This window comes from Mobula birostris, chromosome 3, assembly GCF_030028105.1.
Source record: "Mobula birostris isolate sMobBir1 chromosome 3, sMobBir1.hap1, whole genome shotgun sequence".
Taxonomy (NCBI): Eukaryota; Metazoa; Chordata; class Chondrichthyes; order Myliobatiformes; family Myliobatidae; genus Mobula; species Mobula birostris.
The window spans coordinates 222,676,554-222,704,216 of record NC_092372.1 but is presented as its reverse complement, the minus strand read 5'-3'; the positions used below and the strand labels follow the sequence as shown (position 1 = coordinate 222,704,216).

Genomic DNA, 27,663 nt, shown 5'->3' with positions numbered 1-27,663 from the left:
ACTGTTCCCGAACTTGGTGGCGTGGTACTTAAGGCTCCTGTCATGATCAATCAGCCATGACCAAATGGCACAGCAGACTCGATGGACCGAATGGTCTAGTTCTCCCATGTATTATGTCTTACAATGGTACTCATTGCCAGGGGCAGTGTCCTCCCGTCTCCGGGTTCTGAGTCACAGAGGCAATAAGATCCCAAACTGGAGAGAGCCAGTTTCATCCGTGGGGAACGTTCTCCTGATGGAAGAGCCCAAGCCTATCAATGGCATTCCAATCCTAACAAAAATTCCAGGTTTGCTGAATCTCATCCTGGGCCAAGAAGTGGCAGATGAAGTTCAACTTGGAAAAGTGCAAAGTGATTCACTTTGGAAAGTCGATTTTGAAGGCAAAGAACTAGGTTAATAACAGGATTCTTAGCAGTGTGGAGGAACTGAGGGAGCTTGGCGTCCAAGCCCATAATCCCTGAAAGTTGCCGTGCAAGTTATACTTTATACTTTATACTTTATTGTTGCTAAACAATTAGTACTAGAACGTACAATCATCACAGCGGTAATTGATTCTGTGCTTCACACTCCCTGGATTACAAATATTAAATATTAAAGATATTAAAAATAGATAAAATTAGTAAATATTAAAAATTTAAATTATAAATCATAAATAGAAAATAGAAAAATGGAAAGTAAGGTAGGGCAAAAACCCCGAGAGGCAGGTCCGGATATTTGGAGGGTACGGCCCAGATCCGGATCGGGATCCATTCAGCAGTCTTATCACAGTTGGAAAGAAGCTGTTCCCAAATCTGGCCGTACGACTCTTCAAGCTCCTGAACCTTCTCCCGGAGGGAAGAGGGATGAAGAGTGTGTTGGCTGGGTGGGTCGTGTCCTTGATTATCCTGGCAGCACTGCTCCGACAGCGGGCGGTGTAAAGTGAGTCCACAGATGGAAGATTGGTTTGTGGAAGTTGATAGGGTTGTTAAGAAGGTATAGGGTGTGCTGGCCTTCATTAGTCGGGGGACTGAGCTCAAGAGTCACGAGGTAATGTTGCAGCTCTATGAAGCTCTGGTTAGACAACACTTGGAGTGCTTGGTTGATTTCTGGTCGCCTCATTATAGGAAGGATGTGGGCGCTTTACAGAGGCTGCAGAGGAGATTTACCAGGATGCTGGCTGGATTAGAGAGCGTGTCTAGTGAAGGACAGGTTGAGCGAGCTAGGGCTTTTCTCTCTGAAGTGAAGGAGGATGAAATGTGACTTGAGAGAGGTGTACAAGATGATAGGAGGCATAGACAAAGTGGACGGCCAGAGACGTTCCTCAGGGCAGAAATTGCTAGTAGGAGGGGACATAATTTTAAGGGGATTGGAGGAAAGTATCGAGGAGACGTCAGAGGTAGGTTTTTACTCAGAGAGCAGTGGGTGCATGGAACGTGCTGCCAGGGGGTGGTGGTAGAGGCAGATAGATTAGGGACATTTAATAGACCCTTAGACAGGCACATAACTCAGCCATGGACGGCCACAAGCCTGGCTGTGGAAGTAGGAGGTTTGGGCATGAGCCTAGCAACCCCAACCCATTAAAAACTCAGCTACAGAAATGGCAACAAAAACTTCAAAATCCTCATCCCCGGGCGAGGAATGTTCTTCACCCAGATGATGGGCTGCATCTGGGACCAAACTGACAGACCGGCCCAGGACAGAGCACTCTGGTGAGCAGCTGTTGGTGGCCTTGCCCCTTTGGGGGTGATGGTTTTCATTAAGTAGCTGGGCACGTGGGTGATGGGAAAATGGAGATAATGTGGGAGAGAAGGGTTCGATTGATCTCGGAGAAGGTTAAATGATCGGCATAACATCATGGGCCAAAGGGCCTGTAAATCGCTATAATTTTCTACATCCTATATTCTAAATTCAGCTGACGTGGCCTTTATTGGAGTCTCTAGTATTGTGTTATGTTGACAGGAGATGGGGGTATCACGTCAACCAGAATCGGAATCAGATTCAGGGTTATTATCACTGATGTAGGTCATGAAATTTGTTGTTTTGCAGCAGCAGTACAGTGCAATAAATAAACAAGCCAATATAAATTATAGGGTGTTGGTGCGTGGCCAAGTGGTTAAGGCGTTTGTCTAGTGATCTGAAGGTTGCTAGTTCGAGCCCCAGCTGAGGCAACGTGTTGTGTCCTTGAGCAAGGCACTTAACCACACATTGCTCCGTGACGACACCGGTGCCAAGCTGTATCGGCCCTAGTGCCCTTCCCTTGGACAACATCAGTGGCGTGGAGAGGGGAGACTTGCAGCATAGGCAACTGCCGGTCTTCCATACAACCTTGCCCAGGCCTGCGCCCTGGAAACCTTCCGAGGCGCAAATCCATGGTCTCACGAGACTCACGGGTGCCTATAAAACAATAAATTATATTAAGAATTTAAAGTAAATAAATAGTGAAAAAGAGGGGTTGTGAGGTAGTGGACCTCTCAAAAATGTGGAGTCTGACAGGAAGAAGCCATTCCTAAACCGTTGAGTGTGGGTCTTCAGTCTCCTGTACCTCCTCCCTGATGGCAGTAATGAAAAGAGGGAACGTCCCGGTGGTGACGGATGCTGCCTTTCTGAGGCATCGCCTGTTGGAGATTGCCTTGACAGTGGAGGGGGGAGTTGTACCCATGATGGGGCTGGCTGAGTTTATAGCCCTTTGCGATTTTTTTCCCGATCCTGTGCAGTGGGCTTCCGTTTCAGATAGTGATGCAACCAGTCAAAATGCTCTCCGTGGTCCATCTGTAGAAAGTTGATAGAGTCTTCGGTGCCATACCAAATCTCCTCAAGCTCACAATGGCGTGCCTTCAATACGTTGGGTCCGGGGTAGATCCTCACAGATGTTGCCACCCAGGAAGCTGAAGCTGCTCTCCCTTTCCACTGTGATCCCTCGATGAGGGCTGGTGTATGTTCCCAACCTGAAGTCCACCATCAATTCCTTGGTCTCACTGACGTTGGGTGCAAGGTTGTTGTTGCGACATCACTCGACCAGCTGATCTGTCCCACTCCTGTACCAAAGTACAACCAACCAACTTGCAGAGACGATCACTGGGTCAAGATTAATAGTTTCTTTGAGAAATTTGAGTTAATAAGCAATAGGGAGCTTGAACTTGTAGCCCAGAATGATTTAGAGTGATAACATTCTGCTGAAGGGTGTATTGTGTTGCAATTTTGGAGGAGGTTTGAATAAAGAAAAGATTAATAGATCATAAACACAAGAGATGCTAGAACTCTTGAATCAGAATCAGGTTTATTATCACCATAAGACCATAGGGTATGGGAGCTGAATTAGGCCATTTGGCCCATCGAGTCTGCTTCACCCTTTCATCCTGGCTGATCCATTTTACCTTCCAGCCCCAATCTCCTGCCTTTGCCCCATATCCCTTCATGCCCTGTCCAATCAAGAATCTATCAACCTCTGTCTTAAATATACATAAAGACTTGGCCTCCTCACTGACATATATTGTAAGTTTGTTGTTTTGCTGCAGCAGTACAATGCAATAAGTCAAAACAGTTAGGATGAGCAATACACATAAAATGTTGGAAGAGTCTTGGCCCAAAATGTCACCTGCTTATTCCCCTCTGTAGACACTGCCTGACTTGTTGATTTCCTTCAGCACTGTGTGTGTGTGTGTGTGTGTGTGGCTCTGGATACTAAAGTCTTTGGGATTGGGTGCAGAAAAGGTCTAGGTTCAATGCTGACTTGGGGCACAAAGCAGAGAGCTCTGGTATGGGCTTGTCTGCCCAGACCAGGATGAGCTACACTGAGATAGCTGGGTGAAAGTTACAGAGATAGGGAGGGGATTTGAAAACTAAGGGAACTTTGGTCTCTTTGAGAGGCGTTAATGGCCTGTTCTTGCTGAGGTTTTCAGAAATGCAACAAGGAGTGAGGAAATCAGAGATGAACAGAGTGAAACTTCTATGCAAAACTATAAAATTATGAGAGGCAGTGATAAGATAGAGTAATTTTTTCCAAGGAAGAAGTGTCAAAGTTCTACCTGAGTGGCGTCACAAACAAGAGAAAACAAGCAGATGCTGGAAATCTGAGCAACACATACAAAATGCTGGAGGAACTCAGCAGGCCAGGCAGCATCTACGGAAAAGAGTGCAGTCGACGCTTCAGCCCGAAGAAGTTAGGTAGAAAGCTGAAAAGCAGGAACTCCAGGATAGTAATCTCTGATTGCTGCCTGTGTCACGCACCAGTGAAGGTAAGAATAGGACGATTTGGCAATTGAATGCATGGCTGAGGAAGTGGTGCAAGGGCATGGGTTCAGGTTTCGGGACCATTGAGATCTCTTCTAGGGAAGGTATGACCTGCACAAAAGGGACAGGTTACGCCTGAACCTGAGGGACGTCCCGTATCCTTGAAGCAGATTCAGAATTCAGATTCAGGTTCACATATTAATCCCGTGTACATACACTGAAATGCATCGTTTGCGTTAGCAACCATCAGAGCCTAAGGATGTGCTGGGGGCAGCCCACAAGTTTCACCACACATTCCAGCACCAATGTAGCATGTCCATAAGACCCTAAGACACAGGAGCAGAATTAGGCCATTCAGCCCATCGAGTCTGCTCCATCATTCCATCGTGGCTGGTTCAGGATCCCACTCAACCCCATACACCTGTCTTCTTGCCATATCCTCTGATGCCCCGGCCAATCGGGAAATTATCAACTTCTGCCTTAAATATACGCACGGAATTGGCCTCCACCGCAATCTGTGGCAGAGCATTCCACAGATTCACTACTCTTTGGCTAAAAAGATTCCTCCTTACCTCTGCTCTAAAGGTTCTAAAGGGTCACCCCTCAATTTTGAGGCTGTGCCCTCTAGTTCTGGATACTCCCACCATAGGAAACATCCTCTCCACATCCATCCTATCTAGTCCTTTCAACATTTGGTAGGTTTCAATGAGATTCTTCCCGCCCCCCCCGCCCTCGCATTCTTCTAAATTCCAGTGAGTACAGGCCCAAAGCTGTCAAACGCTCCTCATATGTTAACCCCTTCATTCCCGGAATCATCCTCGTGAACCTCCTCTCCAATGACAACACATCCTTTCTGAGATATGGGGCCCAAAATTATTGAAAATACTCCAAGTGCGGCCTGACTAGTATCTTATAAAGGCTCAGCATTTTTCCCTCCTTTTATATTCTATTCCCCTTGAAATAAATGCCAATATTTCATTTGCCTTCTTTTCCACAGACTCAAGCTGTAATTTAACCTTCTGGGAGTCTTGCTTGAGGACTCCTAAGACCCTCTGCACCTCTGATGTTTGAACCTTCTCCTCATTTAGATAATAGTCTGCACTATTATTCCTTTTACCAAAATGCATTATCGTACATTTCCCAACACTATATTCCATCCCAACACTATATTCCATCTGCCACTTTTTTGCCCATTCTTCCAATTTGTCTAAGTCCTGATGCAACTGCATTGCTTTCTCAGCACGACCTACCCCTCCACCTATTTTTGTATCATCCAGAAACTTTGCCACAAAACCATTAATTCCATTATCCAAATCATTGACAAACTATGTGAAAAGCAGTGGTCCCAATACTGACCCCTGAGGAACAGCAGTAGTCACTGGCAGCCAACCAGAAAAGGCCTCTTTTATTCCCACTCACTGCCTCCTGCCTGTCAGCCATTCCTCTATCCATGCTAGTATCTTTCCTGTAACACCATAGGATTTTATCTTGTTCAGCAGCCTTGTATGTGGCACCTTCTCAAACGCATCCTGATAATCTAAGTAATTGACATCCACTGCCTCGCCCTTGTCCACTCTGCTTGTTACTTTCTCGAAGAACTCTTAACAGATTTGTCAGGCAAGATTTCCCTTTGTCCTTTGTCCGCACTGTTCAGCAGAACAACACTCGTAACAACAACAGAACAACAGCAACAAAACATCCCCTTTCTTCTCTTCCTCCCATCCACTCATGCACACAGAGTCACTCAACCCCAGGACAGCCAGCCTCTAAGCCACAGGTCTGCAGCGAAATCACAGACTCACAGATCCAGTGGCTTTGACCACTGAGCCTCGACTTCTGAGCTCGACAACTTTGGAATTCAAACTTCAAGGCTTTGATCTAAAGGCATTGACGGCAGACCTCACCAGTGGTTACCAGCCCTCGAACATAGGTGGCATATTGGTTAGCATGGGTGAGTGGGGCTGAAGGGCCTGTATCTGTGCTAAAGGAGATGTGTGGGACGTTTTCTACACAGCAGGTGGAGGTGCCTGGAACACACTGCCAGAGATGGTGGTGGAAGCAGATATGACGAAGAAGTTTAAGAGGCAGACCTGCAAATGGGCTTCGGAGTTACGGAATGAGGACCTTTGGCCCACCGAGTCTATGCTGACCATCAGCCACCCTGTTACACCAAATCCTACTCTGATTCTGTTCTAATCTCTCCACATTCCTTGCTGGAACCTGCGCTGGGTTGGGGGCTGACCCCTCCCCTAGATGCTGCCCGCCCCCCAAAGTGGGCTTAGTGGAAGACAAGATAAGCTGGATTGCATTTGCCTGCGGCTGCATTAATGCTTGATGAGAAACTGCTGTGGGCTTGTTCTTGCAGAAATGTGGCTCCAGAACAAAACCCCATACACCATCAGCCTACAGACCAAGACTCTCAGGGGTTTGGGCTGTATGATGCTTTTGTGTGACTGACTATGTTTCTCTGCTATCGTAGTTATATGTGGTGGGGTGGAGATACGTCTCTACCAAAGCAGGTGTAAGGTTCTCCTTCCCTCCACTAGCCTGTAGGTCACCCTTAGGTGTAGCACCTGCTTAGCCCCCTCCCGATCAGGGTCACGTGAAGCCATGGCAGCAGGTGGTGGATGGTCTAACCAGAAACTGGTGCACATCACAAGTCCTAGTTATGTGACCACTGATGCCAGGCAGACAATCTCTGAAGAGTATTGACAATGGCTGGGGTCACCTGTCTTGTAAAGACACTGGCCAGGAAAAGGCAATGGCAAACCACTTCTGTAGGAAAATTTGCCAGGAACAATGGTGGTCATGGAAAGACTATGATTGCCTATGCCATGCAAAATGGCACATAACGAACGAATGCAGTGTGTGACTGTTAGTATTGTGCTTTGTCGCATGGTCCTAGAAGAATGTTATTTCATTTGGCTGCATTCATGGGTATGGTGGAATGATAATTAAATAAATAATGATTCACTACCAGCTTCCCAAGGATAAGCCCGCCATAAATCGAAATACAGGATTGAGATGTTATGCTGAAACTGTATAAGACTTTGTTGAGGCCTGATTTATGTTTATTTCTGGTCACTTATCTACAAAATGCTAAAAGTGTGCAGAGCACAGCTGGCTGGTGTGTTCATAGACATTTTTAATCTCTCCCTTTCCCAGTGTAGAGTGCCCTCCTGCTTGAAAACATCCACCATTGTCCCTGTACCTACAAAGACCAAGGTAACATGTCTGAACGACTGGTGTCCTGTTGCACTCACCTCAATAATAAGCAAATGCTTTGAGAGGCTGGTCAAGGACTACACCTGCAGCTTGCTACCACCCACACTGGACCCCTACAGTTCGCCTACTGACACAACCGATTGGCAGATGACACAATAGCCACTGCTCTACATACTGTCCTTACACATCTGGAGATGGATGCTTATGTGAGAATGCTGTTCTTGGTTCAGCAATTAAATAAATTCAGTAATCAGTTCAGCATTCAACACCATAATTCCCTCCAGGCTCGACAAGAAGCTCAGAGACCTCAGCCTTCACCTCACCTTGCGCAGCTGGATCCTGAATTTCAATTGGATCGCCAGCAGGTGGTAAGAGTCTCTGCCCCTCTGACCCACAGCACAGGTGTCCCTCAGGGCTGTGTCCCGAGCCCCCTGCTCTATTCCCTATACACCGACGACTGTGCTGCCACACACAGCTCCAAACTGTTGATGGAATTGATCGGCCTTATTTCCAACAATGATGACACAGTCTACAGAGGAGAAATCAACACCCTGAGGCAGTGATGCCAAGAAAACAACCTCTCCTTCAATGTTGAAAAAACAAAGGAGTTGATCAGGAGGAATGGAGACAGATTAGCCCTTATTGACATCAATGGGACTGTGGTTGAGAGGGTGAGTGGTTTCATCTTCCTCGGCGTCCACATCACTGAGGATCTCACGTGGTCTGTAAACACCAGCTGTGAAAGCACAACAGTGCCCCTTTCACCTCAGGCGGTTGAAGAAATTTGGTGTGGGTCCCCAAATCCTAAGAACTTTCTACAGGGGCACAATTGAGAGCATCCTGACTGGCTGCATCACTGCCTGGTTGGGGAACTGTACTTCCCTCAATCGCAGGACTCTGCAGAGAGTGGTGCGGACAGCCCAGCACATCTGTGAATGGGAACTACCCACTATTCAGGACATTTACAGCAACAGGTATGTAAGAAGGGCCTGGAGGATCATCAAGGACCAGTAACCATTTGGTTCCTGAAGGTTGTTATAGCCAGGTGAAGGGGGTGGGGGAGGTTGGTGGTAATGGGGATAAGCTCCCACTACCTATTAAATGCTCCCAAAAGCGTGTATCTCAAATAGTCCCTGACAACCAAGTCTAGCTCCAAGTTAGCTACTAAACCCGGGGGAACCATTTCTATTGACAGGAGAAGGAGCAAAAGTGGGTTTAAAACCAGTCACTTCAGGGCTTGTCAGCCGTGGTTGGCAGCTCACTTAGGCGAAGGAAAACTCTGATCTCAAATCTCCGCTGCCTTGCGGCTGTACCCACTCACGGGGAAGGCTTCGGGAGTAAGTGCCGAGGAAAAGTCTGGAGCCAGAGTCCCTAAGGCAGTCTTACTGGCAACTCCCGCGACACCGCTGGTGCCAAACTGTAGCGGTCTCTGCCATTTCTTTGGGTTCATCAGCTGCATGGAGACGGGGAGCCTGCTATATGGGCAGCAGCTCACTCTCCAGATCGTACTGCCCTGGGCTGGATACTGGCTTGCATATCGACTTCGACGACTAGGACACAAATATCCATGGTCAACTTCGACCATCAGAAAGCTAGACAAGATCACATTTGTACAATATTACAGTACTTTACTTTACACACTGTTCACAGTTACCAATTACAAGATGACAATCTCTGGACCGAATGCACTCGAGCCCCCGTGGCGCCCACCAACCCCTGAGATCCCCTATCATGTCCATGGATACCACGTACTCCTTCTTCAAGGGCACACAGAATCAAATCCGAATCAGAATCATAATCAGGATCAGGTTTATTCATCACCGACGTACACTCAGTAGCCAGTTCACTACGTACACCTGTACACCTGCTCGTAACTACAAATATCTAATCAGCGAACTCAGTGCATTAGAGGATGCAGACATGGTCAAGAGGCTCATTTGTTGTTCAGACCAAACATCAGAAATTTGGGAAGAAATGTGATCTAAGTGACTTTAGCCCTGAAATGATTGTTGGTTTCAGACAGGGTGGTGTGAGTAATTCAGAAACTGCTAATCTCTTGGGATTTTCATGCACAACATTCCAACGGTGTCTGTACAGTGTCAGTGTCAGGATAGGGTAGAAGGTGACCGAGAGTCTGGTGGTTTCAGGTTTTTGCATCTTCTTCCCGACGGGAGGGGTAGAAGAGAGATTGTATGGGGTGGCTGGGGTCTTTATGCTGGCTCTGAGAAGTGTGGACAGAGTCCCTGGAGGCCCTCTGAGAGTGTGAGTCCTCTTATTCTTTTTTTTTCCACAAAACTACAAAAGTTTATTCACAAAAAAATACATGAAATACCAACTTCAAGTATTTACGAGACAGTGAGCAAATTCAAACTCAAATATGATTATAAAGCAGTCAGTTCCCGCCACCTCCCATTTTTCTACCCTCCAGACAACTGAGTCGACTCATGTGACCATCCCAGGAACCAGTCCGGTGAATCTTCACTCCGCCCGTACTAAGCCGATCATCCCAGGAACCAGTCTGGTGAATCTTCACCTTCGCTCCGCCCGTACTAAGCCGATCATCCCAGGAACCAGTCCGGTGAATCTTCACCTTCGCTCCACCCGTACTAAGCCGATCATCCCAGGAACCAGTCCGGTGAACCTTCGCTCTGCCCGTACTAAGCCAATCATTGTGAGCTTCGGAGACTGAAACTGTGCACAATGGTCCAGGTGCAGTAGTACAAAGGCCCCATGTAATGGCAGTACAATATCTTTATTTTTGTACTGAAATCCCTTCGTAATAAGGAACAATGCACTGTTTGCTTTCCTAATTGCTTTCTGCACCTTAAATGTTAGCTTTAAGGTGACGTGTGCTGTGCCACACAGCGTTACACAAACACCCACCATTAAAAATATGCTCGGCATTTCTGTTCTTTTTCTTCTGAATCAAATATTTAAGAACCTGCTGAACGTGTGATACCAATGCAATGGAAGTAGCTACACAGCATTTTTCCTGATGGCCCAAGTGGACAGCTGAGTGATTATACTCATACGATCACTCAGGTCGAGTATGACCTTCTCCTGAGGGGTTGTCTGTTAGTGCGTGCAGAGGCCGATCCCAGATCCTCATATTCAGACCTTACAAAACTGCCTCCTTCACCAGTTGCTGATCACCACTGGACTTAATATGGATGTTAGAGTGGACTCCCTTAAAGGAGAACAGGTGTGCGTGATTTTGTTTAAGGTGGGGAGGCTGATGCGTGGACAGTCGTTGACAGATCGGAGTCAGAGTTCAGTGGCATGGAGTTCAGACCAGGGACCCTTGACTGCTGCAGTCTTCCTCCGCCTTCACTGCTGTTGTGATGTGTCAGCGTCTACCACCATTGAGCTCTTGGTTGGAGGACTCCTTGCCTGGAACCTCTCCCCTGACTTCCCTGCCAGGAGCTAAGTGCCAGATGGGTAAACTCACCACAACAGGGGAAATCCTCAGAGGAGACACTGATTATAGAACATAGAGCCCTTGGCCCACAACATCTCTTGACAAGATGGTGCTTCGGTGCGGATGGGGCCTGCACATCCTGACACAGCACTGACCTGAACTCTCTTAGTGGCCGTCGCTCCTGGACTGTTTCGAGGATTCTGCGGTTTGATGTTTAATATTCTGTGTGCTATTTCATTCTTTTCTGCAGTTTGTGATTTGTTCTTTTTCTTGCACGTTGGGTGTTAATTTTTTTTCTTTGAAGGGTTTCTCTGTTTCGTGGCTGTCTGCAGGAGGACAAACCTCAGAGTTGCGTACTATTTACATACTTCGATAAGAAATGTACTTTACACCTGTGCCAAACACAATGCTGAATTAAACTAAATCCTTTCAGCCTGCACATGATCCATACCCCTGTGTTCCCTGCAGCTTTTTGTGTCTGTTTAAAAGCCCCTGAAATACTTCTCAGGTGGCAGGGTGGAGATGTGTCTCTACCAAGGAGATGTAAGGTGCTCCTTCCCTCCGCTAACCTGCAGGTCACCCTTGGGCGAGGCGTAGCACCTGCTTTACACCCCACCACTTCCCCCCCACCCAGCCACCCTGATCAGGATCACGGGAAGCCATGGGAGCAGGCGGTGGATAGTTGTATGAGTTCATATCACAAGTCCTGGTTATGTGACCACTGACGCCAGGCAGACAATCTCTGAAGAGTATTGATAATGGCTGGGGTCACCCGTCTTGTAAAGACACTGCCCAGAAGAAGGCAATGGCAAACCACTTCTGTAGAAAAACATGCCAAGAAGGATCAAGGTCATGTTTGTCCACGTCATATGACACGGCACATGATGATGAAGATGATGATGAAATACTTCCATTATATCTGTCTCCATCTGTCCAACCTCGCCCTATAACTCAAAAGCTCAAAGGTAAATGTATTTTCAGAATACATAAATGTCACCATACACCGCCCTGAGATTCAATTTCTTGCAGGCATTCATAGTAGAACAAAGAAATACAATAGAATCAATGAAAAACTACACACAAAGACAGACGAATATCCAATGTGCAAAAACAAAAAAGCAAATAAAAATAATAATAATAATGAATAGGTTAGTGAGTAACTCCATCAATCAATCGGCCCCTCAGGTCCTGACAACAGCCTTGTAAATCTTTCCTCCGTTCCCTCAAGTTTTTGTAATGTCTTTCCTACGTCAGGGTGACCAGAACTGAACATAATACTCCAAGTGTGACCACTTCAGCGTCCCATACAACTGCACCAGGACCTCTCAGCCTCTATACTTCTACACTTCGTGTGTCATTTGTGGATAGTTTATTCTCTGGATGTCATCTGTACCTACAAACCCGTGACGTTACTGCGGATAACTTCTTCCATGTACCTGTCGATGACCATAATTGAACATATTATAGTTAACTTGACTCAGTTTGGTTGAATCTGTGGGGAGCTGATCAAAGTTCAAAGTAAACTTATATTCAAAGTACAAATATATCACCTTGTACAACCCTGACTTTCATTTTCTGGCGGGCATTCACAGTAAATACAAGAAACACAATGGAATTGGTGAAAGACCGTAGCCAACAGGACGGACAAACAACCAGTGTTCAAAAGGCAACAGACTGTGCAAATACAAAAAATAAAGCAAAATGATAATAATAAATAAATAAACAAAAAAAGCAATAAATATCGAGAACATGAGATGAAGAATCCTTGAAAGTGAGTCCATGGATTGTGGGTACATTTCAGTGATGGGGGCAAGTGAAGTTGAGTGAATCTATCCCCTTTGGTTCAAGGGCCTAATGGTTGAGGGGTAATAACTGTTCCTGAATCTGGTGGTGGGGGCCCCGAGGCTCCTGGACCACCTTCCTGATGGCAGCAGTGAGAAGAGAGCATGGTCTGGGTGGTGGGGGTCCCTGATGATGGATTCTACTCCGTGTAGGTGAGCTCAGTGGTGGGGAGGACTTTATCCATGATGGAGTGGGCCGTATCCACTACTTTTTGTAGGTGGAGAGGATAAAAAAATGCAGGACGAGTGTAAATGGTGATGGGTGGTCAGCACAGACTCAATGGGCTGAAGGGCCTGTTTCCATGCTGTCTGACTCCTTGAATCGGAATCAGAAACAGATTTATTATCACCAAAATATGTCTTGAAATTTGTTGTTTTGCAGCAAAGAAATTTAAGATTCAAGATTGTTTGTCATTTCCAATACACAAGTATAAAGGAGAATGAAATAATTATTACTCCTAATGTGATGCAGCACAAAAACACAATAAGATAAAGAACACAATAATAATTAAAAAACCACAATAAATATGAATACACAAGATAGCTTATATAAATTGATTGATTGTATGCCGATAAAGTGGTACCAGGTACATAAGGTGATTGACAGGAAATGATAAAGTGGTGGTGGTTGGGGGGAGTTGGTGGGTGGAGGTGTTGATCAGCCTTACTGCTCGAGGAAAGTAACTGTATTAGAGTCTGGTGGTCCTGGTGTGGATGCTGTATAACCTCCTCCCTGATTTATAGAGTCCAGAGGTGGGAGAGGTCACAAGAGCTTTGATGCCCCCAAGTCAACAGGGTCAAAGGCCTAAGTTCAAGCTCAAGATCAGCGAGTTGGGGTCTGCACCTGAAGGTCAACTCTGTGACTGGTGAGTGTAGAGGTCGATGAGGTCCGATATCTGAGAGTCTGGGGCCAGTCCTGTCAGTGTGTGTGTGTCTGGGGCCAGTCCTGTCGGTGTGTGTGTGTCTGGGAAGGGGGCCAGTCCTGTCGGTGTGTGTGTGTCTGGGGCCAGTCCTGTCAGTGTGTGTGTGTCTGGGGCCAGTCCTGTTGGAGTGTGTGAGTGTCTGGGAAAGGGGACAGTCATGTCAGTGTGAATGTGTCTGGGGCCAGTCCTGTCAGTGTGTGTGAGTGTCTGGGAAAGGGGCCAGTCCTGTCAGTGTGTGTGAGTGTCTGGGAAAGGGGCCAGTCCTGTCGGTGTGTGAGTGTCTGGGAAAGGGGCCAGTCCTGTCGGTGTGTGTGAGTGTCTGGGAAAGGGGCCAGTCCTGTCAGTGTGTGTGAGTGTCTGGGAAAGGGGCCAGTCCTGTCGGTGTGTGAGTGTCTGGGAAAGGGGCCAGTCCTGTCGGTGTGTGAGTGTCTGGGAAAGGGGTTTACTTTTCTGTTGGCATTGCTGCTGTTTGTGAGCCTCTGCAGAACATTGCGAGCTTGCTACATTAGCGCTGGAATGTGTGGAGATGCTTGCGGACTGCCCCAGCGCATCTTGGGTGCGTTGGCTGACAAAGCAAGTGAAGCATTTCACTGTACACGTGATAAATAAACGAATCTGAATTACAAAACAGATATTGAAAGAAAAACAAGTGGTGAGCTCATGTTCATGGACCGGATGGTGGAGGGAAAAACTGTTGCCAAGCGTTTAAGCATAGGTCTTCAGGCTCCTGTACCTCCTCCCCAAATGTGGTCATGGGAAGAGGTGAGGCTTCTTCGTGCTGGATACCACCTTCTTGGGACACCGCCTGTTGAAGGTGTCCTCAACGGTGGGGCAGACTGAGCCCGTGATGGAGCTGGCTGAGTTTACAACCTGCGCGTTTGACTCTGTGGGGGGTCTGTTAAATGTTTTCCTCTCCGCTCATGAGGATCCTGTCACTGATCCGCTGAGTAGTGTATATGTGACTCCTGGCCCTCCCCAGGCGAGGCTGGCCCAGCACCAGTCACCAGGGCAAACCGGACTGAACCTGCAGCCCAGCGGGCAGCGCGGTAATGCAGTGGCTAGCGCAGTGCTGTGCTGAGCCACCCGTTATGGACCCGGGTTCAATTCCCGCCCCTGCCCGCAAGGAGTTGGTACGTTCTCCCCGTGACCGCGGGGGGGGGGGGGTTCAAGTTTATTGTCAATCAACCGCAGACTTGAAAACAGCTGAACGAAGCGTCGTTTCTCTGGGGCCAACAGACACAAACACAGTGCCGGCAGTCACACAGCACATCGCGTTACCACCCAGCACACACAGTCACAACGTAACAGACACAAACACAGTGCCGGCAGTCACACAGCACATCGAGTTACCACCCAGCGCACACAGTCACAACGTAACAGACACAAACACAGTGCCAACAGTCACACAGCACATCGAGTTACCACCCAGCGCACACAGTCACAACGTAACAGACACAAACACAGTGCCAACAGTCACACAGCACATCGCGTTACCACCCAGCACACACAGTCACAACGTAACAGACACAAACACAGTGCCAACAGTCACACAGCACATCGCGTTACCACCCAGCGCACACAGTCACAACGTAACAGACACAAACACAGTGCCAACAGTCACACAGCACATTGAGTTACCACCCAGCACACACAGTCACAACGTAACAGACACAAACACAGTGCCAACAGTCACACAGCACATCGCGTTACCACCCAGCACACACAGTCACAACGTAACAGACACAAACACAGTGCCAACAGTCACACAGCACATCGCGTTACCACCCAGCGCACACAGTCACAACGTAACAGACACAAACACAGTACCAACAGTCACACAGCACATCGCGTTACCACCCAGCGCACACAGTCACAACGTAACAGACACAAACACAGTGCCGGCAGTCACACAGCACATCGAGTTACCACCCAGCGCACACAGTCACAACGTAACAGACACAAACACAGTGCCAACAGTCACACAGCACATCGAGTTACCACCCAGCACACACAGTCACAACGTAACAGACACAAACACAGTGCCAACAGTCACACAGCACATCGAGTTACCACCCAGCACACACAGTCACAACGTAACAGACACAAACACAGTGCCAACAGTCACACAGCACATCGCGTTACCACCCAGCGCACACAGTCACAACGTAACAGACACAAACACAGTGCCAACAGTCACACAGCACATCGCGTTACCACCCAGCACACACAGTCACAAAATAATCGTAGCACAGGTCTGTGAGTGGCGCGGCCTAGGGCTTGACAGGGTGGCATAAGGTGTGAGGTGCATGTTTCTGTAAGACGGTATAATGTTACTGGCACCACTATCATAAAACTATTATAATTAAGTCCATCTGTGAAATAGCCACAACAAAGGAGGAGAAAGGACCAGAAGAGGATGAGAGAGTGTCTGTTGGGTGGGGGAAGAGGAGAGGGGGTAGCAGGGTGCTCCCATGTTCCAAGGACATACAGGTTAGGGTTAGTGGGCGTAGTTATTTATTTACCTAGCGGTAGTGTGGAACACCCAGCTCGCCAAGCTGTGTCGCTCAGCAACCCACTGACTGAACCTCCAGCCTAATCACGGGACAATTTACAGTGACCAACTAACTGGTCCGTCTTTAGACTCTGGGAGGAAACCAGAGCACCCGGAGGAAACCCACAACAGGCACATGGGAAGATGGTACAGACTTTCTTACGGGCAGTGTCAGGATTGAACTCTGAACTCTGACACCCCGAGCTGTGTTCCCAACTGCGCGACCGTGGGCATGTTATGTAGGCGCTGGAAGCCTGGTGACACTTGTGGGATGCGCCCAGAACATTTCCAAATTGTGCTGGCCCTTGAGGCAAAGCGATGCATTTCACCACTGTCCCCTCCAAGCTGCTGAAGGCACTGGCACACTGTACCTGAAATGCTCCCGTGCACATAGCCTTTGTTGCCTTGCAGCTGGGAATGGACGCAGCTAGAAAACATTTACAGAATGTGGAAGATTTTCTATGTACTGTATTTCATTATACCCTTCAATTAATAAATAAAATGAAGAGTATGTTATTTTTTGATTTTCATTCTAAATATCTACAGTACTCATATTACAGAAAAACCATTTAAAGTGCCGTGCAGTTTTCAGGCCGTGTAAAGATTTCCTGTTCAAAGCAATGAATTTTGCAGTTGGAACAGCTGTAAGAAAACATTAGAGGGAGTGTTGCATTTCAGTGTATGTTTCGATGTGACAAAACAGTTGAACTTTCTCTTTATTCTTTGCTAACTGCATGACCTGGGTCTGTCAATGATCCGCAACACCCTGGCGAAGGTGGTTCAGCTGCTGGACTGGGCTGTGGAACACATATAACATATAACCATGTAACAATTACAGCACGGAAACAGGCCATCTCAGCCCTTCCAGTCCGTGCTGAACTCTTACTCTCACCTAGTCCCACCGACCTGCACTCGGCCCATAACCCTCCATTCCTTTCCTGTCCATATATCTATCCAATTTAACTTTAAATGACAACATCGAACCTGCCTTAATCACTTCTGCTGGAAGCTCGTTCCACACAGCCACCACTCTCTGAGTAAAGAAGTTCCCCCTCATGTTACCCCTAAACTTTTGCCCTTTAACTCTCAACTCATGTCCTCTTGTTTGAATCTCCCCCACTCTCAATGGAAAAAGCCTATCCACGTCAACTCTATCCATCCTTCTCATAATTTTAAACACCTCTATCAAGTCCCCCATCAACCTTCTACGTTCCAAAGAACAAAGACCCAACTTGTTCAACCTTTCAGCATGGGGAAAGGATGACAGGCACGCCCTGAGGGATCAAGAGAAGGCGGGAAAGAGAGTGGAGTGATTCAGTTCAGGAAGGCGTGTACTCTCTTCTGGAAATGATGTCTTCAAGAAACACAGTCAGACTCTGAGCCACGCTTAAAATGTGGCAGATCAGGTTGGTGGGGGCATTTGTGAGCCATGAGTGTGTCAGGCAGGGCGTTGGAAACTCTAGGAATTCCTGAGGAGCAACTCCGGGTTGCCATGGGCTAAGATCAGATTCCACAATAGGTCCCAGCCGTTCCTGTGAAAGTGGTCACGCAGCATTCGTATTTTCAAATCATGTATGCGCGTGCATGTGGGGATGTGTACATTTGTGTACGTGTGAGTGTCTGTGTCTGTATGTGTGTGCGCGTGCGTACCTGTACCTCGTGCACTTGAACTGCCAGACCTGTCCTGTGACTGTGGACACCCGGTAGAGACTATGAGGATCTTGGTGGGGTTTGGGGTCACCACCACAGTGCTGGTGCCCTGGGCCTTGGCTCATGAAGAGAAGCCTTGCTCATCACTGTATCAACGCGTGGTTTATGGGGAGCACGGTGAGCTGCTGCCTCTGAGTGCCGGAGACCCACCCGGGCTTTAATACTGAGCTCTGGCACTGTCTGTGTGGAGTCTGCATGCTCTCTCTGTGGGGGTTTCCTCCTGGGTGCTGTGGTCAGTGGCGACTTGATGGGCCAAAAGGCTGTTTCTGTGCTGTATATGTTTCTATGTGTCTACCTGTGGCCAGACACTGCAAAGCATCCAATCAGAACGCATCACAGCTACCCTACGTGTGACCACGAGACGGGCACCACGCTGGCGTAGCGGTCAGATGGGATGTTCCCGAATTTGGAGTTCCATTCCAGCGCCGTCTGTAAGGAGTCTCTGTACGCCCTCCCCGTGAAATGTCCTCGGGGGCTCCAGCTTCCTCCGACACCACAGCGCAAAGGCCGACTGGGTAGGCTAATTGGTCATTGTAGATTGTCCCGTAATTAGGTCAGGGTTAATCGGGATTGTTGGAGGTTGCTGGCCTGGCAGGGCCAGAAGGGCCTCCCCCACCCCGTACCGCAGGGAGTTATGGCCACAGCTCAGCCAGTCATGGAAACCCAGATTCGGTCCCGACTTCCAGCACTCGTACAGTGCTCCAGTTTTAACCCACTTCCCAAACAACGTGCGGATCTCAGTCAGGTTCAGATTCATTTATTAATCACACGTACATCGAAACATACGGTGAAATGTGTCATTTGCCTTAACAACTGACACACCCAAGGGTGTGCGGGGAGAAGCTCACAAGTCTCACCACATATTCAGACACCAACAATGCTTTCATTTAATATCAGAGAATGTATACAACCTGAAACTCCTACTCTTCACAGACATCTACGAAACAGGAAAAACACCCACAAAGTATGAATGGCAGAAACATTAGAGCCCCAAAACCTCCACCCTTCCCCACATCTTCCAGGCCACTCCTGGAGATGTCGAAAACACTAGGCCGCTGGGCGAGATCCGAGGGCGGGAGCCCACTGCTGCGAAGAACCGCAGTTCGAGTGCAGCCGTAGATCACAGACTCCAACAGGATCCCAGCCACCTTGAAAAGGAGAGAGGAGACATTGAAGAGAAGAAAGAGAAGGTGTATAAAATGATGAGAGGCATTGATCGTGTGGATAGTCAGAGGCTTTTCTGCAGGGCTGAAATGGCTAACATGAGAGGGCACAGTTTTAAGGTGCTTGGAGGTAGGTACAGAGGAGATGTCAGGGGCAAGTTTTTTACACAGAGAGTGGGGAGTGCATGGAATGGGCTGCCGGCGACGGTGGTGGAGGCGGATACGATAGGGTATTTTATGAGGCTCCTGGACAGGTACATGGAGCTTAGAAAATAGAGGGCTATGGGTAACCCTGGGTAATTTCTAAAGTAAGTACATGTTTAGCACAGCATTGTGGGCCGAAGGGCCTGTATTGTGCTGTAGGTTTTCTATGTTTCTATGAATTTGCATGTTTCGCAGATGGCACCATCTTTAACTCCTCCCTGAACAAAGGAACAACAACTAAACCAGCCTCTTTCCCACTGTCCCACTCAGCCAACCACTCACTCAGCCACACATACAGTCCGCCAGCTCCAGAAATGGCCTCCTCCAGTCCTTGGCCTCACCTTGCCAATGATCTGGGCTCCATCCTGTGCTGTCTATGTGGAGTCTGCGTGTTTCTCTCTGTGACTGCATGAGTTCCCTTCTGCGACAGATTCAGATGCATTTATTTATCACGCGTATATCAAAACACACAGTGAAATGTGTTGTTTGTGTTAACACAAGTGAAGGCTACTGGGGAGACTTTAAACTAGAATGGTTGGGGGGTGGGAATCAAATTGAAGAGACTTGGAGGGAGGAGGTTGGTTCACAGATGGAGAGAGCTGGTGGACAGTGTGTGAGGGAGGGTGGGTAGGGGACAGAGAACGGGAGCACTCAGACCAAAGATGTAGGGGAGAAGGAAGAAAATGATAAAGTTGTTTGTGGAGGGCCATGGTCCCGATGCAGGTCGATGAGATTTGGCAGTCTTAAATGGTTTAGCATAGGCTCGATGGGTCGAAGAGCCTGTTTTGGTGCTGTACTTTTCTATGACTCTGTGACTCTAGAGGGCATAGGTTTATGGCGAGAGGTGAGAGATTTAATAGGCACCGAAGGAGCATTTTTTCCATTCATATATAAAGAGCTGGTGAAAGAAATATTTCAGCCAGATACAATGACAATCCTGCCTGGACTAGAGAGCAGACAGTGAGCGAGGGCTTTGCTCTTTGGAGTGAAGGAGAATGAGAGATAACTTGATCGAGGTGTGATCGAGTGGATAGATAGAGACTTTTTCCTAGGGTTAAATGGCTTATGCAAGGGGGTATAATTTTATGATGATTGGAGGAAAGTACAGGGGGATGTCAAAGGTAAGTTTTTTTACACAGAGAGTGGTGGGTGTGTGGAACACCCTGCCAGGGGTGGTGGTAGGGGCAGATACATTAGGGACATTTACAAGACCCTCAGATAGGCACATGGATGAAAGAGCAACTGAGGGCTGTGTGGGAGGGAAGAGTTGGATTGATCTTAGAGTGGGTTAAAAGGTCAGCACACCATTGTGGGCCGAAGGGCGTCTATGGATTATTGTCAAATGTACCGAGATACAGTGAAGGGCTTGTCATACGGATCAAATCATCACACTGTGCATTGAGGTAGAACAAGGTAAAACAGTAACAGAACGCAGAATGAAGTGTAACAGCTACAGGGAGAGTGCATGGCGAGTGTGTGGTAGGAAGAGTGGAGGGTGTTTGAGGGAGCTGGTGCATGGTGAGTGTGTGGTAGGAAGAGTGGAGGGTGTTTGAGGGAGCTGGTGCATGGTGAGTGTGTGGTAGGAAGAGTGGAGGGTGTTTGAGGGAGCTGGTGCATGGCGAGTGTGTGGTAGGAAGAGTGGAGGGTGTTTGAGGGAGCTGGTGCATGGCGAGTGTGTGGTAGGAAGAGTGGAGGGTGTTTGAGGGAGCTGGTGCATGGCGAGTGTGTGGTAGGAAGAGTGGAGGGTGTTTGAGGGAGCTGGTGCATGGTGAGTGTGTGGTAGGAAGAGTGGAGGGTGTTTGAGGGAGCTGGTGCATGGTGAGTGTGTGGTAGGAAGAGTGGAGGGTGTTTGAGGGAGCTGGTGCATGGCGAGTGTGTGGTAGGAAGAGTGGAGGGTGTTTGAGGGAGCTGGTGCATGGTGAGTGTGTGGTAGGAAGAGTGGAGGGAGTTTGAGGGAGCTGGTGCATTGCGAGTGTGCGGTAGGAAGAGTGGACGGTGTTTGAGGGAGATGCTGGAGGAATTCAGTGTCTGTGGAGGGAAATGGACAATGTTTTGTGTTGAGACTCTCCCGCTGGTATTGGATGGCAGAGTGAGTTTGGCAGGGATGAGAGGGTAGGGGGAAGTTTGAGGGGAAGGTGAGGGTGGGTGGATATCGTTGTTCTCAAATTTAGAATCAGAATCAGGTTTAATGCGCTGACAGGTCGTGACATTTGCAATTTTGTGGCAGCAGGACGTTGCAATTCATAATAATAAAAATCTATCATTTACAATCAGAATATATAAATTAAATAAGTAAGAGAGCAAAAAACAAGAAAAAGTACTGAGGCAATATTTATGGGTTCATTGTCTATTTGGAAATTTGACGGTCGAGGGGATGAAGTTGTTCCTGAATCATTTGTTGAGTGTGTGCCTTCGGGCTCCTGCACCTCCTCCCTGATGGTGGCAAGCAGAAGAGGGCACGTCCTGGGTGATGGATTCTGCCTTTTTGAGGCAGTAAGCCGATTCAGGCAGGAGGGGAGGAAGCTGGCACAGGAGTGAGAGCCTGAGTCATCGGGGAGGGAGCTGGCAGGTTACTGCCTCCTGGTCTGAGTGACAGAGCAGGTTTGACAGGCGTGGTCACAGCGGACGGAGGCTCAGTGCAGAACACAGCCAGATACTCCCAGGGAGCCACAGGTAACCACCAGACCTCACACAGCGCACAGTGCCGGCACCGGTGGGGGTGGGGTGGGGCGACCTGATTTCTCTATCTTTCCGCAGAAGTTTCTGGAAAGGACGACCCCCTTGATTGTTTGGTAAGGTAAGGAAGTACAGTAATTGTATTCAGGGAGTTTAAGCTGTTACTGGGTGTTGGAGAGACAGAGAGAGAGAGAGAGAGGGAGACAGGGAGGGGGAGAGAGGGAGGGAGGAAAAGAGGGAGATGGAGGGTGAGAGAGGGAGAGAGACAGGGAGAAAGAGAGGGAAAGAGAGAGTGAGAAAAAGAGAGAGAGGCAGGGAGGGTGAGAGAGGGAGGGAGAAAAGCAGAGAGAGAGAGAGAGAGGAGTGAAAATTAGAGAGTGCAAAAAGTGTGAAAGAGAGAGAATCAGAGAGAGAGTAGGGGAGAGAGAAATAGAGAGGAGAAAAGCAGAGAAAGAGAAAGGAGAGAGAGAAGGGGAAGGAGAGAAATTAGGAAGAGAGAAAAGGAGTCAGGAGAGGGGAGTGAGAAGGGAATAGAGTCAAGAGGGAGGGGAGGAGAGACAGATGCAGTGCAGGGAAGATGTAGGGGATGACAGTGAACGAGGGTGGGAAACGGAGGTAGAAAAGAGAGAATGGGAAGGGAAGAGGGAGACGGGGGGGTGGAGAGAAAGGGAGGATAGAGGGGGATTGAGGGGAGAGAGGAGGGAAGAGATTGAGGGGGAGAGAAGAAGATGGATAGAGGGAGGGATAAGGGGAGGAAGATAGGGAGGGGAGAAACATTGGATAGAGAAAGCGAGAAAGGAAAAAGGAATATGAGGTAAAAGCAGGCGGGGGGAGGTGATTTTTGGGCAGTCGGCGCGCTGAAGGGAGGGCTGACCTGTCAGGGAGAGAGGGGAGCGGACGGAGAGGTGAGGAGGCGTCCTGGTGGAGGGGTTTAGTCCGGGGTGTCGCCTGGTTATTGCTGACGCTACCTGACCTGCTGAGTGCGGAGGGGAGCGGCGGGAGGGAGGGTGGGGCTGACACGGACTGGGATCGTGTCCTTTCCTGTGCTGGGAGAGTTCCGGCAGTCCCGGGCCGGGCCGGACACGGCGTGGGCGAGTGGAGAGGTGACTCACCTCGCTGGGCTCGGCCCCGGGCAGGAGACCGGCCGGGTTGGCATTGGGGAACGAGGGGTTAAGGCTAGAGTAACGCAGACGTAGGTGAGGCGGGGTCATGGAGCACTACAGCACAGGAACAGCCCTTCGGCCCATCTAGTCTTTCCCAGCACTAATGTGGCGCCCGACCTACTCCTGAGCGGCCGGGCGGGGTATAGAAAGGGGTTGGAACTGGGACTGGAATTGGTTTGTTATCGTCACACGTACCGAGATACTGTGAAAAGCTTGTCTTGCATGCAGATCAGATCATTACACAGAGCATTGAGGTAGAACAAGGTAAAACAGTAACAGAGTGCAGAATGAAGTATTACAGCTACAGAGAGAGAGTGCAGTGCAGGGCAGGTAAAGTGCAAGGCCATGACCAGGGAGATTGTGAGGTTAAGGGTCCATGTTATCATACCAGGGACAGCCCAAAAGTCTGATAAGAGTGAGGTTTCAGCTGTCCCTGATCGTGGTGCTACGTGCTTCCAGGCTTGCCCGGTGGGGTGGGGGAGAAGAGGGAATGTCCGGGGTGGGTGGGGTCTGTCATTATGCTGACAGCTTTACTGAGGCGGTGAAGAGTGTAGACAGAGGGCAGGGGCAGGGGAGGCTGGGTCCTGTCATGTGCCGAGCTCTGTCCACGGCTCTCGGCGGTTTCTGGTGGTGTGGGGCAGAGCAGTTGTCACACCGAGCCGGGAGCATCCGGATGGGATGCTCTCATTATGAGGATCAGGAGGGGGAGAAGACTGTCCGGGGTGGGGGGAGAGGGGTCTTTGATCATACTGGCCACTTTGAAGATAATTATTGAGGGATGTGACTAATAATATCTGAAGCAAGAGTTCCTCCACAGACTCTTCATCTCATGATCTCGATATTTATTGTTGATTTAATTATTATTATTTATGTATTTGCACAATTTGTTGTCTTCTGTACTCTGGTTCAACACCCTCATTGGACAGACTTTCACTGATTCTGTTATAGTTATTATTCTATAAATTTATTCAGTATGCCCACAAGAAAATGAATCTCAGGATTGTATATGGTGCCGTTGATGTACCTTGATAATAAATTTACTGTGAACTCTGAACTTTGAGTTCCGTGGTTGCCAGGCAATGGAGATCTCCTGGTATCTTCCTGTGAGAGGGTGTGAACCCACCATTCTGTCCCCTCACCAGAGAGAAAGGGACACTGCCTTTCCCTAACAACCACACACCGGCCTCCCATCTCTGCCTCTCTTGAGTTTATTATTCTGCATTCTGTTACTGTTTCCCCCCGTGCTACCTCGACGCACTGATGTGAGGAAATGATCTGAATGGATGGCGTGCAAAACAAGGTTCTTCTCTGTACCCCGGTACGTGTGATCGAGGCACAGCAGAGGATGTACTTCTTGAGGCCGTTGGTAAAATTCCACCTTGTCAGAACAATTCCACCCTGCTATCACGGAGAGCATCCTCACATTAGCCATTACTGTCCAGTTCGGTACAGCATCCTCTCACCATGTACGAAAACCACAACGAACTCTCAGGCCATCACTGCAAGACTCGTATGTGCCCGGGACTAAGAAGTGGGCAGGAAAAATCATTGTAGGCCTGACCCACCTTGCAAAATGCCTTTTGCACAAGCTCCCTTCTGAAAAGCACTATAGGGCGATAAAAACAAATAAAACTTCAGGCCATCTTAAAAGTTTCTTCCCCAGTTGGTTAATCTGATCAACCATTGTAGTTAGCACCCACCCCACCTCTTTCCACTTCCTCAGTCACTGCACTGTAAACATTTTAAACCACTTTTTATAATGCTGTTCACCTTGTAACTACGTGGTGATATTTATGTATTCATGCAGATTTTATTCCGTATCTGTACTTTGACCTCTAACTTTATTTTTATATAATTCTTCATTCTTTATAATTGTTGAATGTTGTTGTATTTTGTTGCATGTCGTGCCCAGACCAGCAAATTGCCAACACATGGAGATGTATATGGCAACTAAGGTTGATCCTTGACAACAATAAACCACCCTACCAATTTAAACTTGCCCCTCCACCATCCACCTACCACCTACCAGCCCCTGCACATATACCTGTCACCTCTTGCCGCTGCCCCCTCTTTAGATCAGCTACACTCTCACTCCCCTACCTGGTACGACCTGTCCGTCGTCCACACCCCTCCTCAGCCCACCAATTACCTCAGGCTCCCCCCCTCACCTGCCCCCTCTCTGCCATACACAGGCCAGCTCTGGGTCCCTGATGAAGGGTATCGACCGGAAGTGGCGGCTTTCTGTTCCCCTCGCGGCATTCCTGCAGCCGTTCGGCTTGTGCTCGCCGGGGAGACCAGGGAAGGGTCAGCCTCCCTTCTCCTTGGGGCGGAGGAGCCGATTCGACTCTGAGGAACAGGGCAGAGTTGCTGCGAATGAGGGTCAGAGTCAGAACTGGGCCTCGTGGTCCCTCCTGCTTGCTCTGTGGGGGTGGGGGATGTGAGCAGTTTCTTCTTGGTCCATATGACTGAACCTCATCGACGAACATCATCATCATCATTATGCGGCATGTTGTATGACATCATCATTATGTGCCATGTTGTATGGTGTGGGCAACCATGATTGTTCTTGGCAAATCTTCCTACAGCAGTGGTTTGTCATTGTCTTCTTCTGGGCAGTGACTTTACGAGACTGGTGACCCCAGCCATTATTAATACTCTTCAGAGACTGTCTGCCTGGCATCAGTAGACTTCATAGTCATAGTCATAGTCATACTTTATTAATCCTGGGGGAAATTGGTTTTTGTTACAGTTGCTCCATAAATAATAAATAGTAATAGAACCATAAATAATTAAATAGTAATGTGTAAATTATGCCAGTAAATTATGAAATAAGTCCAGGACCAGCCTATTGGCTCAGGGTGTCTGACCCTCCAAGGGAGGAGCTGTAAAGTTTGATGGCCACAGGCAGGAATGACTTCCTATGACGCTTTGTGCTGCATCTCGGTGGAATGAGGCTCTGGCTGAATGTACTCCTGTGCCCAACCAGTACATTATGTAGTGGATGGGAGACATTGACCAAGATGGCATGCAACTTAGACAGCATCCTCTTTTCAGACACCACCGTGAGAGAGTCCAGTTCCATCCCCACAACATCACTGGCCTTACGAATGAGTTTGTTGATTCTGTTGGTGTCTGCCACCCTCAGCCTGCTGCCCCAGCACACAACAGCAAACATGATAGCACTGGCCACCACAGACTCGTAGAACATCCTCAGCATCGTCCGGCAGATGTTAAAGGACCTCAGTCTCCTCAGGAAATAGAGACGGCTCTGACTCCTCTTGTAGACAGCCTCAGTGTTCTTTGACCAGTCCAGTTTATTGTCAATTCGTATCCCCAGGTATTTGTAATCCTCCACCATGTCCACACTGACCCCCTGGATGGAAACGGGAAACCGGTACCTTAGCTCTCCTCAGGTCTACCATCAGCTCCTTAGTCTTTTTCACATTAAGCTGCAGATAATTCTGCTCACACCATGTGACAAAGTTTCCTACCATAGCCCTGTACTCAGCCTCATCTCCCTTGCTGATGCATCCAACTATGGCAGAGTCATCCGAAAACTTCTGAAGATGACAAGACTCTGTGCAGTAGTTGAAGTCCGAGGTGTAAATGGTAAAGAGAAAGGGAGACAAGACAGTCCCCTGTGGAGCCCCAGTGCTGCTGATCACTCTGTTAGACACACAGTGTTGCAAGCACACGTACTGTGGTCTGCCAGTCAAGTAATCAAGAATCCATGACACCAGGAAAGCATCCACCTGCATCGCTGTCAGCTTCTCCCCCAGCAGAGCAGGGCGGATGGTGTTGAACGCACTGGAGAAGTCAAAAAACATGACCCTCACAGTGCTCGCTGGCTTGTCCAGGTGGGCATAGACACGGTTCAGCAGGTAGACGATGGCATCCTCAACTCCTATTCGGGGCTGGTAGGTGAACTGGAGGGGATCTAAGTGTGGCCTGACCATAGGCCAGAGCAGCTCCAGAACAAGTCTCTCCAGGGTCTTCATGATGTGGGAGGTCAATGCCACCGGTCTGTAGTCATTGAGGCCGCTGGGGCGTGGCGTCTTCGGCACAGGGATGAGGCAGGACGTCTTCCACAGTACAGGAACCCTCTGGAGCCTCAGGCTCAGGTTGAGTACATGGCGAAGTACTCCACATAGCTGAGGGGCACAGGCTTTGAGCACCCTCATCTGCACTGGCTGCTCATACGACCGTCCACCACCTGCTCCCATGGGTCCATGTGACCCTAATCTGTGTGCTGGTGCTGAGCAGGTGGGGTGTAAAACTAATAATTTTTTTTTGTTGCTTCTGATTTCCAGATAGATTAAAATTAGTCCTAAAAAATAAAGTTCTCTTCTTTCTAATTCAGAATAATGACCAGGGGGCTAAGCAGGTGCCACACCTTGCCCAAGCAAGTGAGTGAGGGAAGGAGCACCTCACAATTCCTTTGATAGAGACAGACATATCTCCACCCCACTACCCAACCGTTCAAGATATGCCCGCGTGTATTTGTATGTGATTCTTGTTGTAACTTATGGTAATTGTTTATGCACTGCGATGTACTGCCGCTGCAGAATGACATCTGTTGT

At 48.5% G+C, this 27,663-nt stretch overlaps 1 protein-coding gene across 4 annotated transcripts in view; it reads left to right on the top strand.

Moving 5' to 3' along the window:
- The window catches only part of vill (villin-like), a 143,386-nt gene that overhangs the window by 19,360 nt on the left and 96,363 nt on the right, over positions 1–27,663 (top strand). The window contains exon 2 of one of the 4 annotated variants that reach the window (XM_072254203.1): positions 13,438–13,559. The gene's annotated coding sequence lies outside the window, so the exon portion shown is untranslated. The other 3 variants (XM_072254204.1, XM_072254205.1, XM_072254201.1) reach the window with 3 other exon arrangements.